General features: G+C 38.3%; 1 protein-coding gene across 7 annotated transcripts in view; it reads right to left on the reverse strand.

Annotated features, from left to right (window-relative positions):
• The window catches only part of OSBPL3 (oxysterol binding protein like 3), an 85,895-nt gene that overhangs the window by 53,606 nt on the left and 11,161 nt on the right, over nucleotides 1-21,128 (reverse strand). For 6 of the 7 annotated variants that reach the window (XM_085050937.1, XM_085050931.1, XM_085050935.1 and 3 more), the window contains exon 2: nucleotides 13,304-13,423. The gene's annotated coding sequence lies outside the window, so the exon portion shown is untranslated. Of the gene's footprint in view, nucleotides 1-2,364; nucleotides 2,383-13,303; nucleotides 13,424-21,128 lie in introns of those variants that run through there. The other variant, XM_085050932.1, reaches the window with a different exon arrangement.

Genomic DNA, 21,128 nt, shown 5'->3' on the forward strand with positions numbered 1-21,128 from the left:
GTTTGCTAATTCCAAGTTTTCAATTAAAAAAAAAAAAAACAAAACCAAAAGCCAACATGAAGGAAAAAAAGTATACACAGAACTGCAGAATCATTGAAGGGTTTAGGGTGGAAGGGACCTTAGAGATCACCTGATTCCAACCCATATGCCATGGGCAGGGACATCTTCAACTAAATTAGGTTTCTCAGAGCTTCATCCAAACTGACCTTGAACACTTCTAGGGTTGGAACACACAGTTTCTCTGGGCAACCTGTGCCAATGCCTCACCACTCTCACAGTAAAGAATTTCTTCCTAATATCTAGTCTTAATCACTCACAGAAATGTGTTCCTTTTAAATACAAATAAAAAATGCTAAGGCTTTAGCAGCAGCTCCTCCAGGACAAACAGGATGATGCCAGCAGCTATCCTTTTGCTTGGAAACACATATCACTCACATACATGTATGCAGGTGACAGGAACCATGAGTCACACATGCCATGAACCACACTTTTGGAAGATTCTGCATCACAGCTGGTCTTAAATCCATTCATATTTATGATTGTAATGAACACCTTAACAATGGGAACCAGGAAAGCGGTTCCACAGATCGAGTTTTCTGCAACATTATCCTCATGGCACAGGATAAAGATGAACTGAAAGAGACCTAGAAGCAGAGAGATCCAAGATGTGGGAATTCAGATTATAAATCTGAATGACAACATGCAATGTTTTGCTAATTCATATGAAATGGGACAGTATCAATCTCAATAGCTGGGTCAGACAAAAAAAGATGTAGGCTAGAAATGAGGGCCTCTGACTGGTTAACAGGGCAGCTCTTGAACAGGAAAGAACCATGAAAGGGATCCCCTCCCCATCTCAAATGACACAATCCCACCATCACGTCCTCAAGGTCTGAAATGCTGGAGTGGAAGGCAAATCCAGCTAGGGTTACCACAGAGGCTTAACTTGGACAGAGCTGGTAAGGGAACTTTTGCACTTGAAAAGGGAAGAAACAGAGCTGCAGAAGTACCAGGTATGTTTGGGAAGAACAGAAGGTCCATCTCAGAATGAGTGATTTCATGTCAGACCTTGCTCTGCCTCTGCCTAGCTACAAGGGTACAAAATCTAAGGGCAAGTTCAGAGATTGGCCAAAAAAAGAAAGCTGTGAATAATGTAACCCTAGTACAGACAGCCCAGAACAAGGAAGACCTAAGGAGTTTTAATGCAGTAAAGTTTGTTTATACAAGTCTACTACCATGTGACATCCCAATGTAAAAATAAGGCCTGCCTCCAGCAATAGAGCTCATAGCTAATACAAAGCTGCTGAGAACTTTCATGGGTGTCAGTAGCAGCTCAGTGCCTCCACTGACAGGTCAGAGCTCAAATTTTCATTCAAAACTGCTGAAGTAACTAAAGAAATTATTGCTCCCAAGCAATTTGTTACTGTCCTTTCCTGGAGATCAGTAAGTTCCTTGCCAATAAATAAATAAATTTTTAAAAAAATAAAAAAAATCACAGGAGCCCTCCCTGATCCACTTCAGTGGAGTTCCACCAGTCACAGGGAGTAGTTCACATATTTTGCTTTGGCTAAAATGCAGGGGTGGTCATCACCAACTTGTAAAGAACACCAACATGAAAAAACACTTGAAAAAAAAACCCAAAAACTTACTTGTGGTCAAGAAAGTGGAAGCAGTGTTATTTTCAATTGATCCACACAGTTGTGAACAAGATACCCTCTCCCTAATTTTACATTTAGATTCGGGTTAGTGCAAGCTAGCAGCTATTTGAATTTAATTAAAAACAAATGAAATGCTCCATGATTAAAAAAAAGCTTTAGCTACGCTCTCATTTTCAAGTATTTTTAGAGGTTTAAAGATGGAAGCTTTTAATTAGGATGCCTCAGCAATATGAGAGAATGAATAATTTACCAAGAACTTGATTTGAGCTCAGTGAAAGGGTGGTACAACTAAACTAGCTATATTTTTTAATTTTAATTGAGTATATAATTTTTTAATTCAGCTCCAGTCCCTGCAAGCAGGCCACAGAGATGGCAGACAACAATGTGAAGAGTTTTATATTGTGTACAGCCCAATGTCTTGGTTGCTTCAGAGCATTTTTGAGGTTGGTTATACTTGAACAGCAACTAACAAGCTGGATTTTAATTATAGGCTATAAAACTAACAATAAACAGAAGTGTTTACAAGCAATGCAGATTCCCCTTAAACGGCTTAATATTACAAGAGTTTCACCATTCTCAGTCTTTGCCTTCTATCTCTCTACTCCCCTGTCAATCCCTCATCAGTTTTGTGTTTGTTTCTAAACTGCTGGCATAAGGCCCTGGCTTTGCTAGACCATCAGGACTTACAACACAAAAATAAAACAACCTGTGGTTAATCATAGGTAGTGCATAAAGTGAATTCTGACATACTTGACAGGTTTTATTTCATATATTTGTCTTGATGAATTTCTGAAAAAGAAAGTAGAAAAAAGCAATTTCTCAGAGGAAGAGACTAAAAGGTTTGGGTTTTTTTAATAAAAGTGTCTAGAATGACTAAAATAACAACATATGAAGCTGCAGGAAACATAATACTGAAAGCTACTTTCTTAACAGATGGCACTCACGCCTACTACACCCATGCTGACCTACATATTTTTTCCCTAACTTTTACTAATATTAATCTTTCAGTGAATGTGGTTTTTACAATTTTTCCACCAAGTGACACTTTTAGCATAATAGGTTTGAGAAACTTATTCAAGACCATATTTTTAACATTATAAAATATGGAATGCATAAAGGAGGAAAACACGTTTACAAAGCTCAGAACATAAAATTGCACTTTTGACATAAAATTGTCTTTTCAAAGGCTGTTCAGTATTGGAACACTATGCACAAAGATTTCATACAGTCTTGACTGGAAAACATGGCATTTGCAGACATTAAAGCATCATCATAACTCACACTGTCTTCTAGAAAAACATACACCTGTGCAATACGGGCAGTTAGAACCTTTGAACTGAATTTCATTGTTTTGTTCTATGCATTTGATTGTGAAAAGGAAGGAAAAATTAAATGCAGGTAGAAAATGAGGAGCTGGAGGAGAAATGTGAAAAAATTTACTGTGAATGATAATTTAAGTAAAAAAAAGATTTAAGATTTCCATATAAAAATGCACCCAAATATGTTATTATTAGCATTATGTAAGACTGTTTTTGAGATCACATCACAAAATATGTCAAAAACCCCAGAAATCTTTAGTGTTGCTACACTAAAATAACAAGCATTTACATGGAACATCACATTAAAAATAAATCCTGGAATGACCAATGGCAGCTGGAAGGATGACATTTGGAGAAGTTCCATAATCAGTATTTGCAGTTTTACAGTCTTCTCTTCTGCACTCAAAAACCAAGAAAATCAGTCCAGTGTCTGTTCTAGCAGCAAGCAAGCAAGGTGGCAGTGGGAGCTGGCAGTGCCCCAGCTCCTGTTCCAGACCCTTCTCAAACATGCTGACTCAGCTGACTGCTCACCAGCCCCATGATATCCCTCATTTAATCATCTTCCCGAGTAGGACACTCACTCTAACAGTGAGATTAATAAAACAGGTGCTGTTGAAACTATTCCCATATGGTTCCCAGAGTGAGACGTCAAAAAATTGTTCTCTGGAGTGATTTTACAATACCAGTTAGGCACATAACAGTGAGGATGGATCATTGCTTCATGTCAGTACCAAGCTATAAAACACAGTGACAAAACCAGCAGGATCTTCTGCCACACTCCAGTATCATTTGCATCACAAGAGAAATGATTTTGGGAGTAGATTGCTTGTCATGCTGAATGGGTATCACACTTTTAAAAGGTGAAAGAAAATACAGTACGGCACAAAACATTTCTTGAGGACCTGGTGCTGTACTCCACCTGGTCATTTTGGCCAGTTGAATTAAGATGCTACTAGAGCCCCATGCCAGCTCATAAATGAAGTGCACACATAAAAATGCAAGTAATTTATATTGGTGTCAAGTACAAAAAAGTTCTTGAATTACTTGCAGAAAAAAAGCCTGATTTCTCTCCTTATGTTTTTCTTGTTTTAGCACATTAGGTTTTTGAACAAGGATTTTGAAAATGGGACAAATGGTAGTCACATGCCATGCTTTGAACAGCATCCAGTGAAAGCTGACTGCATCTTAATGCTTCCCAAAACAGCAATCCTAAAGAGAAGTTCATTTAGACCCAAAACTGAAGAAAAAGTTTTCACACCTCACATTTTGCTTGCATATAAATGACAGCATTCCCAGAAATACAAATTTTGACCTATTACCAATTGCCAATCTATTCAGAATCTCAATATTAATCCTAAAATTTGAACGCAAATTTGCTTCTACTACCTATGGTATTCAGCAACTAGTTTAAAATGTCTGTCATTTTTTCTTGCAGGTTGTCCATACAAATCCAGCATGCAGTGCTTTAAAATAATCAAAGCTTCCAACACATGCTGCTGCTGCCTTGTGCCTGACTTTGTATTAATTTTGCCTGGGGACTTCACAAATTGCTCAGAGTTCATAGCTCCTTTTCCCAGTCTGAACAGTTCCATTTCTCCCTGTCTCCCTCCCTGCCCCATTCCCCAGGTCTGGGATACTCTTCTAGAGCTAGACGAGGACATGGAAAAAGCATGAGGCATTTGGGAGTTAAAACCAGCAGCTTAACCACCTTACCGAGTAAATCTAAGAGGCTTAAACTCACCAACAAGGGCAGAAATTGTCAAGTTGGATGTTAAGCATTGAGCATGAGAAAGTAAATACATGTGACAAATACATTACTTCCCATGTGAACATGATTCGCAGCCAATGTATCTAAATTAAGTCACATATTAGTTATGTCTGAACAGAGCAGAGTGACAATTAACATTTTGTACATAAACAACCACTGGTTTTTTTAGATTCAGAACCACTTTCAGGGATGCTGTAGGCCTGACTTCAGCTGAGCAAGCAGAGAGACATTATTTCAACAACATCCACTTAATGAGCCTTCATGTCCCCATGGACAGAAACAGGGTATTTCACAGGTGGCAAATTAAATAAATCAGGTGAAAGCAAACAGTCCAAACTGAGTTGCCACAATTTATCCAAAATCATTGAACAGTTATCCATTTGATCTTCCTTGTAACATACTGAACCAGAACTTCTTTGCTACTGCTAACTTATTTAAGTAGCAGCAATGCTCGTTTTCACAATTATTTCAGAGTACTCTGAAATACAAACACATGCAGTCATATGAATACTTTTGTGATAGGAATAAAATATTCTTTATAAAGGAAAATACATCTTCTTTACCCTGCACTTTCTGTCATGTTACCCTTTGTTCACTGCAGTCTAAAGAGAGGAATTTTACTAATTGTCATTTGTGGCAGTAGAAGCTTGATGCCACAAGGCCAAAAGGCAATTAAAGGTCACTGCCTATTAGATTACACCAGGCTCATGGAAGCACATTTGGAAGCCAAGGCAGGAGCCCCTGAGCCCTGACTCACTGCAGAGACTCAGAGATCTGGACATTTCGTTCAGCACCTGCACAGCTGGCCCTGTACTCAGATCAATCAGTCTGCCACCTGCCTCAGGTGGACACCTGGGGACTGCAGCTTTCCTCTCTACCAAATACACCTTCAGCAGCTTTATTCCGTTCATCAGGCTAAGACCTTCTGCTGCATTTTCCATGGCAAACTCCATAATTCTTGCCGGTCATAAAACTGTTTCATTTCCAATATCTATGCAAAGTATAGGCATTTGATATAGATGTTTTCCATACATGCCTCTGCAGTGGTACTAGCACCTTGTTCAAGTGTTACTGATCCTTTTTAATCAAGTGTTAATATGCACATTTATTTTTTCCATGACAATGCCTTTGTGTTTTAAATGCGCACATCTTATCGAGTGCATTATAGTTGCATTTCTGGGCTACAACTTTAATGAAATGTGATGCATCGTTATGTAACTGAAAAAACATGAATTTATCTTCCCACAGGTGACAACTGAATCACAGAATATTCTGAGTTGGAAGGGACCCACAAGGATCATTGAGTCCAACTCTTCAGTGAATAGCCTATACAGCACAGCTGGAGCTTCCCACACAGAGCCAGACATCCAGGCAAAAAATGGCATTAGTGATTCCTTATTTCTTACAAGATACTATTAAAAGGGCCTCCAGCTAAAAGCCAAAATCCCAATTCAGAAGTATTTCTCAAATTTTGTGACCCCACAGGGGATACACACTGGAACAGTCCATGAAAAACTACAGCCCATGCAAAGGACTCATGTTGGAGGAATTGATGAAGTGTCTCCCATGGAAGGGACCCCACACTGGAGCAGGGCAAGAGTGAGGAGTCCTTCCCCTGAGGAGGAAAGAGCAGCAGAGAATGTGTGATGATGTGACTGCAGGCCTCATTCCCCAACCTCTGTTCCAAAGGAAGGAAGCAAGGAAGGAGGTTGAGCCCAGGAAGTAGGGAGGGGTGGAGGGAAGCTGTTTCAAGATTTGGGTTTATTTCTCATTACTCTACATTTGACTGGTAGTAAATTATTTTCCCCCAGTCAAGTCTGTTTTGCCCATGACAGTAATTGCTGAGTGATCTCTGTGTCCTTATCTTGAGCCATGAGCTTTTCATTGTATTTTCTCTGCCCCATCCAGCTGAGAGGAGTGACAGAGTGGCTCAGGTGGGCTCCTGGTGTCCAACCAGGGTCAACTCACCACAACATCCATTGTGACAGTCCCTGCACCCGCTTACCTGCATTTCTTCACCAAGGACTTTGCAAATACAGGGTAGATTGAAATTTCAGACTTGCAGGGGAAGCTTAATGCAGATGCAGAATCATGCCCTTAACAGCTGTTACTTAGCTATCACCACCTCTTAACTAGTGGTTTCATTTAGATTTCCTCAATAACTATATGACATTAAAAAAAAAAACCAAAACAAAAACCGAAGGCGGAAAAAAGCCAACCCAGCAAACAAAAATCCCCAGACAATTCAAGCTCAAAACATAAACCATGTGTAAAAATGTTAAAGGTGAAGTACAAACTATAATAGGACCAGATAGAAAAACCAGCCAACTACAGGCATAGAAAATTTTTATTTTATACTACCCTCATGACAAATCAAGATCCACTGAACCTTTAAGTTCTTAATTTTGCAGCCTGTCTCACTCCATACAGTGGAAAATCCAATTTCCTTTGGAGTCCCAAAGCTTGAGCTAAACAATGAATGCTTTTTCCATTTCTCTTGAAGCAAAAGTTTTCCATCAAAAGCTGCTGGCCAGATGCTGAATGGTATTAAGGGTAAAACTATAAACCAGCTTTTCTTCAGGTACATTTCACTTTGCTAGCACTTGTTACTATCATTTTGTCCAGTGGTGACAAAAATTAAAGCAGGCAGGGAGTGGCACATGACTCATCACAGTGTGTTAAAAGTTACATTAACTGTTTAAACCTTTAGAAGCAAAGAGTTGTTGCCCAATAAAAGCTGGTATTAAAAAAATCACACACAAAGGGACAGGGCCATTCTCCAGTCCTCCTTGTCCTTCTCATCACCAAGACCAAATTCTACTGGTGTCTCTCAACCAGAAACACACTCAGTTTTTTCACTATCACCATAGTGTGTACTGCTGCCTCTGCACCATTGATGTAGCTGAGAGTTTCTACCTTTTAGCTAATGTAAGAGCCAAGAATTAAAATTATTCCTTTTTGTAGCATTTGACAGCTTGCTAGAAGTTCCAAACAAATGCTGTGCTACAGAAAGACAATTTTCTAGTGTCAACATTTTGATTAATCCTTTATTATTAGACTTCTAAAGTAGAATAATAACTTGAGTTTCTTTGATTTTTCTGAAAGCATAATTCCTGCTGTTTAAAATAAAGTACTGCTTGAAGTACATTCAAATACTCCTGTGGACGGTTGTCAAATTGCTCAGATATTTAAGAACTGGAAGTAAAAAGCTCCAGAGGACAAACATAAGTGGGCAAAACTTAAAGGGGGAAAAAATGATAATTTTTGCTACTTTCCAAGGTAAGGCATAATCATATGAAATCTGGTCTTAGGTCAAAAACCTTTCCTTTTCTTTAATACTTGCCATCCCCCAAAACTACATCAGCAGAGCCCTGGTCTCCTCCAGGAGATCTGTAGGCACAGAAGTCACCTGAACAGAAGGGAAGAGCAGTGAAAGAGTAAAACATGCTGCTGCATTAAAGGCTTCTTGAAGTTTTGTCATCATTTTATTTGATCATTGTCTTTTATCATGAATTTATCCTCATCATTACTCTGATGCTCACTATTGTGTCTGCAAGTTCCCAGACAGAGTGTTTTACTCCCTGTCAGGTAACACCTTTCCTGGTTTTCTCTCAGAATGTTAATGTTCTTCAAACTTCATAGACAAGAATGTACTTCTATTCTGAAAAGTTCTTGCTATGGTTTGGCAATTAAAGAGCATGTGTATCTACAACAGACATTTTGTATGTGTGACTCAAAGTTTGGTAGGTTTAAAAAACCTCATTAAACAAATATCGCAAATGTTACATTTTCATAAATACATCCATTTATTCATCACTCTTGATAATCATGCTTCATCAGATTTGACCATTTTTCATCCCTCATGTATGCTTTGATAAGAAGAGCAACAAAAATATCTATGACAGATTACATTCTTGAGCAAACCCACAAGGATAAAACAAGAGCAAAACACATTAATGTAACAGAAGCCCATGGATTGAAACTGAGGAAGCCACTGAACTTTACACAGGTAGCTCAAAAAAATTATACTGTCAACATTTTACTCAGTCTTTAAAGTAATCTTTATTTCTCCTTGAGAAGTAACTACTTCAATAATCATATTTTTCTGCTTAGTAGGAAGCCTCTTCCAACCTAAAGGAACAATGTCATTTTGATTTTTTCTTCAAATAACTGGTGCTACAAGAACCCACTTTATGAATAAAAACAAGAATATGACCTTTTCTCTGAAGCAAATGTGAGTATAAAGCATATAAATCAGTGAATATGCAACAGTCACTAGAGGCCAAAGCCATACCTCCTTCCCTATTACATGGCAGGATTGGGAATTCACACTCACATCCTCAGTACCACACTAGAGGAGCCCAACAGCAACTGCAACCCTCTCTTCCACTCTCCTGCAGTTCACTTGCACACAAAACCTCTGCTGTTGCACAATTGGAAAGAGGGGCCCTGAAGCTATAAAACTACACAACTATACAGCTGTTGGCCTTCATTAATTCATTTCCAAGGCCACCTTTGAAACATGACCAATCTTCTGTTTTCTGATTTATCTGAAGCTTTATTTTATTCTTCAGCTGGTGGACAAATAAAGTACTAGAGTTTACATAAGCAAAGACAGGAAAAATTTATCCCTTCTTTTTTCTTTTTTTTTTTTTTTTTAAGATAAAGCTGGCAGAAGCACATGTTCAAACATACAGAGATAGTTTCTTAGAGCTCCTCTTAAAAGAAGAGGCAAGTTCTTTTGGCTCCTCCAAGCAAAAAAAAAAAAAAAAAAAAAAAGTGCATCAAAGGACTGACTGAGTTCATGAAAAGTGTATGCTTCTGCTCAGTGAGGGTGTGATGAAAACATTTTCACTGGTAAGAATATGGACTCTCTGTATCACTTTCTGTAAGAAAATGCAGAATCTCACTTTGTAAAATTCTCACTGTAATGTCAGTAAGAAAGCAACTTGTTCCCGTTGCTAAAATGGGAAGGGTGACCCAGCTGATTGTCTCTGGAACAACCAAACACACAGCAGTTGCTCCTTTTCTATGCATTTAAGCATAAGGAATATAAAGTTTCCCTAGCAGGAGACAAGACTCATGATCTTCCAGTTACTTTTGGCAATGTTAATTAGCCATTTCAAGCACTTAAAAGTTCATAGCCTCTGCCAAAGTAGGAAGCAGTAACTATTAAAAAGACCTGAATTTTCATGTGTGTGACATAGTCTGTCCCTAATCCAGGGAGAATGGTCTGTCACCTTGGCACCACAGGACCAAGGAGTTCACAACCTTGTCATGCCACATCAAGCCAAACATCAGCCTGACACGTTTGGCATTTACAAGCAATAACTTACCCTAAAAGATGCATTTAAATTATAAATGCTTTATAATGCTGTAATAATAAAATTGTGCCTGTACATTTGATCCATCTTTCATAATTTCACATTCATTTTCTACTGAAACAAATCCTAAAAACATTATTCTGGAGTCATACTAAACCAGCAGTCCACTTGTTTCAAACAGCTCCTCTAAGCAGGTGTTTTCTGTGTTAGATCAAAGTATCTATGACTAAAATTAAAAAATACAAATTATGCTTCCATGAGGTAGGTAACCTGCTTATTCACCATCCCATCCACAGATGCCATCCATGATACTCAGATGTAAGAGTTTGTTTAGGTCTTAATATCAAAACAAATTTGTTTCAATAGCAACTAGCAAGACACTAAGTTAAACAGCCTTTTTCTTCCCTTTCCCACTTTTGTTTTTTTTTCCAGATGTACCTACGCTACTATTCACTGAACAAGTAAGCACAAATATTCATAGCTAATTTCAAAAGAAACACATCTGAGAAAAGGGGCTTAATTCATAGTCATGAGCTTGTACGCAAAGAAAAGCTAGGGTTGTGTACATTGGTTATTTTTGCATTCACAAGCATATGCATGCTAAGATTTGGCCTCTTTTTCCTTAAGAGGAAGTACTAAATGACATATTTTAACACAGAATTTTGTTTTATGTGAAGAGTTTTTCCTATAAGACTACTAATAAGGAACCAGCAGACAAAATTGAGCTGCGAATATTCAGCTTAAAAAGTAAAATTAAATGCCTTTCACAAGTGAGATAAAACCAATAGTCAATGTACATAATATTTCTACCAAAGAACTCAGCCTGGAATTTTAGGTTGGCAATACTAAGAGAAAATACCAACAAAGACCAAAATACACAGGGGATCCATGGAGTTTCTTTAAAAAAAAATTATGCAGACTGAGGAATGAGGAGCACTTCTTTCACTGTATTTTCCGACACTCAGGAGAGCACTAAAGAATTCTTCTAAAGAGTCAGTAACATATTGAAGTTGCTTCTGTAACAGACATAGATTCCATTTTCAAGCTTGTAAAAATGAATTTAAGATAGTCATTTAAAGGTGAATTCACTTTGAGCACCAGGCACTGTTTGTTTCCTTTTTCAAAAGATATAGAGCTATTCAGTGAAATTATACCATGTGTTAATGTGAGGTTTCATGTATCTCAAAAAAGAGGGTGTTAGAAAGTATTAATGCATTCCCACAAAATATACCAACAGGACTGTACTACGTCAGTATGAAAATGGAAATATTGTTAGGATAAATAATAATTCTCATTTCAGTCTTCTACTACTGCTATTAGAGGAGCAACAAAAAATTTCCTTTTTGTAGCTGTTCAAATTCTGCCAGTTTTGTATCCCTGTAAATCTACCACCCTTCATTTCAGCACCTATCAAAGCTGCCTTTCAATGGGGAACACTAGAAAGATTAGGATAAGCAGATAAAGTCTTGCCCAGAGTTTTTCACAGGTTTCCTGCATGACTCCATGTGAAGTCACAGAGGTATCTGTTCCACAGAAATCCCCCCTTTAAATAAAATTGCCACGTGTTGCACACTGGGGTGGGGCAGCTGCATGTTAATTTCTGCCACGTACAGAAATTTTTTGAAAGTCATTAGGCAATCACAAAACTTTGGTTTGCTACTTAAACATAAAACCTCCCAACTTTATCAGCGAACTGTTTTGTAACAGTGTTGATAAACTCGGCTATCTTCATAGGTAAAAGGATCTTGTAGCAACTGGGCACCTCCCATTGGAGCAGCATGGTTCTACCTACAACACAAATAACCAAGTGAAAGCATTTTCCACTCCTTGCTCTCCTTGTCTGACACCTTTTCAGCTTCTAATTCACAGAAGCTGAAAGCACACATGGCTTTTATTGTATTTTACAGCAGCCACATCTAGCAAAGATTCAATCCTTGTGCCTGCTACATACTTCAGTTTTCATGACTCATCTCCAGCTTTCCAGAGGAAAGAAAATTCCTACTGGGCAACATAGAGCTAGTCATACCTTTTACATGTTCACAAGAGGAACAGAGATTCAGCCTACAAATTCATCAAGCTTAAAGCAGTGATTAAGCCCACAAAACCACAGATGCAAGTACAATTAGAAATTAGTGCAGGGCTATATTCTGGTTTACAAGTATAAGATCCATGTAAGTATATCAAGACATTTTAAAAACATCAGTTTATATATAGGACTAAAAACTGCACAATTTAGAACATCCAGCCTTCCAAAACTGCAATCAAATATGTAAATTACATGCATGTAAGGCCTAAAACATCCTAACTGTCCTATTTGCTCTAAAATACTAATCTGGTCCCTACAGGCTTAAAGGGACAAGAATATATATATTTATACACACACATACATCTACAAACATTAAAAAGTTGAAATGCAGCATGAGCAGCTAGCCAGGAAGTTCAAATACATTATCAATGTCCCTACACCAAAAAGGAAATTGTTAAGTATTCAGAAAGCACTGTGACTACATTTACATACTATTAGAGAAGATAAAATGCCACAAGTGCCATGACTAGAAATCTGATTCAGGACAGAATTTTCTCCTAATGCTAAATCTCACAATTAGTGAACACTCAGGCAAAAAAAGCCACCAGCAGGACAAGAAGTTTTTCAGTGTCACAGGTAACAATCTCAACCTTGCCAAAGTCCTATCTTTGGCTGCAGCCTAGAGAGAGCATTTCAGAATGAGACACAAACCAGAGTCCAGTGGTGCAGTGGGTGAGAGGCCTCCTTCCTGACTCAATGGGTGATCAGTGGAAACCCTAAAGCCTAAAACTGAAGGGAACCCAAACACAGTACAACCCAACAAAAGGTACTTTTTCCCCAGTTCCCTCAAAAGTAACACAACTTTGAGGTATTTTTGAACATTTACCCTTATTCCAGCAGAATAAAAGGTTACCTTACCACAACTTCAGGTTTACTTATTTTATTTCCTTGCTACTTCCTTCAATTCTTTTAGGCATATAATTAAGCACAATGTCTTATCCCAAAAGGGCACTGAACTGATGCCTCTGCAGCTATACTACAGTTCTCTCCCACTCTCCATTGACTGAGTGATTCTTTACACCAAGAAGCTTCTTACACAGATTCTTTGCTCATGCTCTCTCTTGGCTAAAACAGGCTCCACACCAATTTAACCTCTGCTTTCCTAGAGGGAGGGCAACACAGCCATGATAGAAGGAAGACTGACTTACAGTGAGCGAGTAGGATCACTGCCACTAGGAAGAATCCAAATCTCTTCTTTTACAGAAGTGAAAGTATGAGCAATTCCATTAGGCAAGATGTGGCAAGCTCACATGAGTCTTGTGTCGGATCTGAAAAACAATCCAAAAAATCAGATGAGAAATAAAACTTCTTGCTGCATTGTCCTTTCATACCTGGGAAGCATTAGGGAGGTAAGAAGTACAATAAATGAGTATCTGAATTTTTTTTCTACCTTCTTTTTTTGCATTCTCCCCTCCCAAAATATCTCCCCAAAATACAGCATCTACAGCTGACATTTTTTTTCTGAAAGATATGCATTAGAAATTCAGGTTGGCCACATTCTCCCATACAACCAAGCAACTTGAGTTTTAGTCTACTAATGCACTAAGAAAGAAATGTATTTGGCAACAGAAACCTTTCTTGCTCCAAAGATCCAGAATTCTGCACAAGTGTGTAACTCTGCTGAGGTTGTGGGGAACCCAAACATCTTGTCAGCACAACACAATAAAGAAGAATCCTGCACAGAAATAGATGCTGGGGTACTACTTTTTGACAAACTTGTACCATTATTCAGCCATTGCTTTGAAGCAACTAACACAGGGTTTTGATATTTAGTCAAATGTACTTTTTCTGAAGACAATCCAGTTTTACAGTTTTAGCAGCCTGCAGGACTTCTCTGTACAATGTGAACACTACCAAACAGAAATTGCTTATGACAAAGTTTAACGTGCTCCATTTCAGCTGAAAAGGAACAATGGTTTGGTCTGCCTTTATATGCATGGACTGCATGGTCCTTCATTCCAATCATTAGATTTGAATTACTCTTACTGGATTTGAATTCCTACTGGACAGAGTCAGTCCCCATATGAGCTTGATGATAAATTTTCAAAAAGTCTGCAATCAATCAGCCCCAGACAAACCAGTGTCTCAGTACAAAATACTAATTATAAAAACTAGCACATTGTTAAGCTTTTTCCAATGCTCCGAGGCTTTCCTGATCTTTCTTCAAAATCAATATGAGAAGCAAAGAACTCTTCAAATTACTTGTGGTAACAGTTTTGAATCTAGATTAGTGTTATAATTTAACTTTTTTCTTAGCTATTATTTCTACACGCTGTCATAGAGTACAGCTTTATTTCAGTAATGAAGTTAAAGTCTTCTGCATTTCTTGAATTCATGTTACTGCCCTTATTTAATATTATTAAATAAAGTGTTAGCATATTTTCCAAGGAAAAAGGAAATTCTTTTCCCTGTTTTTAACTCACTGAGTTTTAAGCTATACTTTTGCCTTCTTCTATCAGCTGTCTACACTTAATATCTCCTAATTTCACATTTACACTCAATTTCTTGCTCCCTCTATATTGATTCCTAAAAATGCCACTGTCCCCAACAGTTTAGTTGGGGGTTTTTAGTTTAAACATCTGTGATTTAATTTTAGGATAATTCAACACATGAACTTGTGCATTTTTAATCATCTAAGGATTAAGGGTGGGAGTTTTTTAAACTAGAGTAAGAAAGAACACTTGATATGGTAACTTAGATATTTTTGATTAATCTAAGGTTCTTTCATTGTACTGCCTTTTAAGATTAGAGTCCTAAAATAGCTATTAATATAAGAGCCTATTGACATTTTTAGCCTGTAGGAACATGCAGTGGGCAGAGGCAGCTGAAATAACAACATATTTGAGCGATGAACCAGCTTTATGATTTTATTACTCAGACTTTCCCAAATCTATGGCTGGCATTTTTCCCAGTAACTCAAAAATTAAGCAGTTCTACATTTGAAACTTCCAACTAATCATATATTAAAAACTTCTCACAGTTAAGGCAACAAAATAACCTTATAAAAAGCCTTTGAAAAAAACCCAACAAGCTAGATCTGAAAAATTCATGCCTTTAATTCTCTGTGCTATTTGCATGAACAACATAAGAAAAACAGGGGAAAAATTATCTGATACAGGTTGCAAATAATTATGTTAGTTACTAAGAGTATATTACATACCATATTGAAGTAACAGGGAATCTAGAAGGACCTTAAATGGATGTGACAGATATAAGGAGACACAACCTAAGCATCCTTCACTGGGCACCTTAGGCCATCAGCAGCTCAGGAAGCTGAGGTTTGTATCACCCACTTAGTCACCCCATAAAGCCAACTGATGCCTTTCTTGTTCCACATTCTTTCCACATTTTTGCACAGACATCAAGTTTTCATCCTTCCAAAATGCAATTTCCCCCACAATTTGCTGGTTCAAAAAAGGCTCAATGCTCCCCCCTGATCCCCAAACCACCACACTCAAGGGATCTATTGTGATCAGTGAGCGTAAAGAGGCACTCATGATTTTGTTTCTGAATATTTCACAATACAGGTACACAATTTCTAAAATCATCTGGGAAATCCAGACCAGCTTAACAGCACTGCTGATTGAGTTATAATTTTTTTGTGTCTGTGTAATAAAACAGTAAACAACAGTTGTACAGACTCACTCACAAACATTAGACATCAGAAAAATTTAAGAGCCTGATGCACTGGAATAGAAGGATAAACTGAGCAATAAATGTATCTCGCAGTGGATGACCATAGCTCATCTGAGCATCATAGAGGGATATTGATTTAATGCAGTACTGAGAAAAGTAATTATTTGGTACCAAGGAAAATAAGAATGAACATGCAATATTTGACCTTTTAACAACTCTACAGCAATTAAGTTGGTTTGTACTGTATTAGTCCTAAGGAAGCTACACTTTTCTAAGTATTTCCAGAAGAGCCTATCAGGAGTGTAACAAAGACTTAATCTGGGAATAGAGTGCAATTTGGTGTAGCTCTGCATCAAGCAAAACAGGGCCCTTGGGGAGGAACCAGACAGTTCTCTCCTTTCTCAAAGTTAGCCATTTATTCCCACAGCAAGTTCTACTAAAGCCAGTAGCAACATGACTACAGAGTGAAATTAGAGTGGAAAATGAATCCAATTAATAACTACAGGAAAAAAGCCAAATCTCTAGCCATAATGTTTGCAGAGTCATTTCACTGCACCAACATGCTGCAAGCATAAAGATGATGAAAAGAGCAAACGGGGCAGCTGCTGACTGGAGGGTGGAGCGGAACTACCCCTTTCAAAAGCAACATGAGACTATGGCAGTGTACACTGAAAATGGAAGTAGGAACAAAGTGGGAACAGTAAGAAAGCAAATGATTTCTCCAAAACAACCTGCACCAGACACACCTTCTAAAATGCAGAGTTTAATGAATGTAACCAAAAGTTAACAGTAATGCCAAGTCTCACTGAAACCAAACATTAAAATCTTACAGTTTGCCTGATGGATAAGCTAGTCTCAAGTGTCATTATACAGTGCTAGCTTTAATTGCTCCCAGCTAAAAATAGCTTTCAGAATTTAATAGCTCCCCCTCAGCTTTTCTGTCTTTCAAGGAGGGAAAAATCTTCTCGTTAGAAAAAGCACACAGGCATACACAGTGGCATATTACCACAGCAAAGCAGGAAGCAAACCATTAAGATGATTACATTAGTCTCCAACACTCATTCAGAACTCCTGTTTTTCAAGACAGCAAATGTTCCCCCATTCCACCACTCTGGTTCCAGCTAGAGCAGGTGATGGAAGCATGCCTACCTTTTCAAACTAAGCCATTTTGCTACTTTATTAGCAGACTGTAAATCTTGCTTGCCCTGTGCTTCCAGGCATGATGTACCAGCAAGCTGCTGTGGTGCCCACACACTCCTTCCTGTGCCACCTTGCTGGGCACCACAGGGCAGCAAGAGGAGCAAGGATGAACACTCCTCTACAGCCTTCCCCCTGCCTGCAGCCACCGTATGGGCACAGCTTACACAAGGGGGTCCAAAATCTGCTACGGCAGCTGAGACTGCAGCACCCTGATAAAGGCATGAAACAAATTCTCTCTTCTGCTTTCTAATACCCAATAAAGATTTCAAAAAATGTAACGACAAGTTCCATATAGAAAGCTTCATTTTCCTCTCTCTGAGCTGATAAGGGGTTTCACGCAGAAAATTTGGCTGACAGCTAGAAATGTGTTCTACAAATTCAGCATTTCTGTTCACCTTCATTTTAGAGGTCATTATGTAATTAAAACACTCACAGTTTTTCTAAAATCCTTGGAGTTAAATTAAAAGTAACCACTGCTGCAATGACAAGTCTTTCCACTGTCCCTCAGGCCATAACTCCAAACTTTGTTCTCTCTCCTCCAAACCATCATCTGGCCATCTATTTTCACCCTGGTTTCATCCATCCTCTTCTCCTTTACTAAGTGGGGAAAAGAAGAATAATGCTACTTATGGAGAATAAAATATTCACCACACCATATGAATCACCCAACGTCACACTACCTGGCCCTTCACTTCAGCTGTAAAATTCCAGGATTGCCTGTGTTAGAGCTGTGCAAGCACTATAGGAACACTGCCTGGAGGGCTGCCAAGAAGTACCTACTACACTGAACAAGACCAAAGGTAGTATGCCACAGATTTTCTGCCCTCTGACCTACCATTCCTGAGGTGCAGACCAGGCTGAATTAGACAGGTTAAAGGAACTATGTCTATTTGCTGCTTAAGATTCTAAAGCAAGCCTCTTGACACACACTGTTTTGCATTGGGACATCTGTGCTCTACTGCTAGCTGAGCTGCCCCAGAACAGAAAGGCTCCCTACTGTCAGTGCAGGTGGAGACTTCATTTACCAAATTCTGATACAGCACAAGGTCATGACACTCACTCCCATTAAGATTTTTCTTTCTGAAGTAACAAATCCAAGTGTGGATAAATAGCATCAAAAATAGGGATGAGTACTGGAGGCACTGGTGTGTTTTTTTTTAAACTCTGCCAATCACAACAGATTATTTAGAACAAATGACGGTTATAAAAAAAATCTGCAAAATGTACCAAACATCATACATGTACTATGCACAAATATAATCTTACAGCTATGTGTTAGCTGTCATGAATCAGAGCTCAATGCCCCAGAACTCCACAGGGCTGTCCCGAGTTGAGATGTTTTGCTCTCGGGCAGCAGCAACCAGACAGAGGCAGGGCAGGCAGCCTGTCAGCCTGGGCTGCACAAGTCACAGGCACCAAACAGCCTGTCATCCTCTCCCCACATCTGAGATCACCATGTAAGGTGCAGTGAGTACAGACAAACCACATGCTGCCTTTTGAGAAATCAGCAGGAAAACCCACACAAGCGAAAGGATGGGAGAAAAGTGGAGATCAGCCAACGCAACTGCAGCATCAGACCGGAAAGAAAGCACACAGCTACGGTGGACAGTCACATAATGCTACTAAATCTGGATCTGGGGATTAGTAGGAGAGAAAAGATACCAGAAAAAGGTAATTTGTTCTCTTGTCATCCGTAATGCTGGAGAGATTTTGCTCTCCTCTCCAAAATTAGAACATCTACAGTGTAACTCCTTCCCCTCCTAAGAGTCACATGTCTACAAAGAAACCCACAAAAAAAAAAAAAAGAAGCATTATCAGCCTCAGGTCAGGACAACTGTGGCCTAAATATTCAACAAACTGTCATGGAAGCATTAATTTAAAAGCAATTATGTTAAAACAACAAGATCCATCAGAGTAAATATATAACATCCACCAGAATAAATAAATGCCATCCTGCAGAAGCTGCAACCTAATCACAGTAAGTTTATTTAGAGACATTTTCTTGAAAAAAAAGAAGAACCAAATAGACATGACGTAAAGATGTCTACAAATTCCAAAATCTATTTATTGTTTTTCTCTGCATCTGATGACCTGTAAATTTGCCTCAGCTGTAGCAATAGCTGATGATAAACCTTGGCAACAGCTACTACTGTATTTATCACTGAAAGAAAATTACATATAAATATTTTCAGTTAATTCTGCATATCCACTTAAATGCAACTTGAGAGTTTTTTCATGTTTACATATTGGCTTTCCCCTTCTCCCTTGCACTTTATGTATTTCCCTGCTGATTTCAAGTTATATTCTATCTGGGTGTTCAAGGTTACTTAAGGAGGGGGGACAGACTCCAGAGATTATTTATATGGCAGGACTTCAAACAATTGATCCAGCTATATCTCACATGACTTGATAAAGAGGCATTAAAATAATGAGGAGAGAGAAAGATGGGTGAAACATTAGATTATTTCAGCGTCACTCAGCAGGACTCTCCTGCTCAAGGACTCTCAATTATGAGACAAGGACAGTGACCATGAAGGACAAAGTGACACACCCAGGGAGGGGTTTACAGATGAAAGTGAGAAGTGAGAGTTGTTGGGCACCCACACAACCTCCACATCTAACCCTGATGCACAAGTAAAGGAAAATGAGAATGTGACCAAGAAGGACTCTTATCTCTGATTGTTTGATAAAGGGCTGAAAGTCCTAACACAGATTAGAACAGGGTTCAGGCAGACAAGCAGTCTGCCCGGGTAAACAGGCATGACGAGATAAAATATTTTAAAGTATTTGTATGCTTACAAAAAAGAGGCCTCTACTATAAAACTAATGAACTTGAATTAAATACAAGATTAAATATCACGGGGACAACAGTATCTTAGTGGCAAAAACACATAACGAAATGCACATGCTATTCAAAAAAAGCCCATAGAGGTAGTGATGGTTCAAATACACACCACTTAAAATTGTGATAGATTAAAAAAAACCACCCCAAACACACCACTGCAAAAGAACAAATAGAACCTGATTGAGTAAAAAAAATTAAAGAAAAAACACCAAACCAAAAACAACCACACTTAGAAAGGACAGCCTTGCTCAGAGTCTGCAGCAGTTTCAAAGAAAGCAGCCTTGGTACAGACTTTATTTTACTAGAATGAAAAATATCACAGTGAATTAGGCATTACAGAAGATTAACTTCTGACTCATGTGAGGTTTAAATAGTCAGGTAGACTGAGGAGTTCAAACTCTCTAAATTGAAAATGCTGCATTGCTGCTTCATTAAATGTGCATAAACAAATCTAGAAACACCTCATGGGATGCAGCATGCTGGAGATAACTTGAAAGATAAAATAGGCCCAGCTAGATAAGTGCTTCATCACACCTCCCAAAAGGCAGAGAAGTTCATTAAAGAAGTTGCACCTCAGATGTTAAAGTACAGTAATAAAGTTATAGCTTTAAAGTTTGATTTAAAAGATATTAAAACCAAAGTTCTTCACAGAACTATGCGAAGTAGTAACCTGGAAGTGAAAATTTCTTAGTAAAGAAACAAAGATAAAGTGTCTACTATCAAACAGACCTGGAAACTACCAAAACCAGTATGGAATTAAAAGTAGTATCTTCCTGAGCATGTGTGAAGAAAAACAGATGAAATCACTACAGATTTCCGGAAAAAAAAAAAAAAAAAAAAAGAAAAAAAAAGAGGCAGTTTAAATTGTACATAGAGTTGTAAATAAAACTTTCATGTATTCTCAAACTATTTTGTCTACTTTACCTCTAGTCAGTAAAAGCATTTAAAACCTATAATATATATTTCTAAAGCAGACAAAAAACCCCAGTTGGGGATACTCTATGATGGCAGGAGAGCAAACAGGATACCTGTCTTTAGTGCTGAGGGGAGAAAATCAACAAGAAATCAGCCCTACTACAATCAGTACCATGTAGCCAATAGTAACAGAGTAACTTTTTACAACAAATTAAAAACAGACAGGAGAAATCTTAGCTCTCAGCTGGATCTGACAACAGCTGCATTAAAAAGAGTTGGTAATGATCTTATTTGGCAGAAGAATTGCAAAGTGACTAAGTGACTAGTCACAGACCATAAAAAATTATCAGGCTGGACACGGATCACCAGAAGAAGTT

Source organism: Lichenostomus cassidix, chromosome 2 (assembly GCF_008360975.1).
Source record: "Lichenostomus cassidix isolate B80296 chromosome 2, HeHo_3.0, whole genome shotgun sequence".
Lineage (NCBI taxonomy): Eukaryota > Metazoa > Chordata > Aves > Passeriformes > Meliphagidae > Lichenostomus > Lichenostomus cassidix.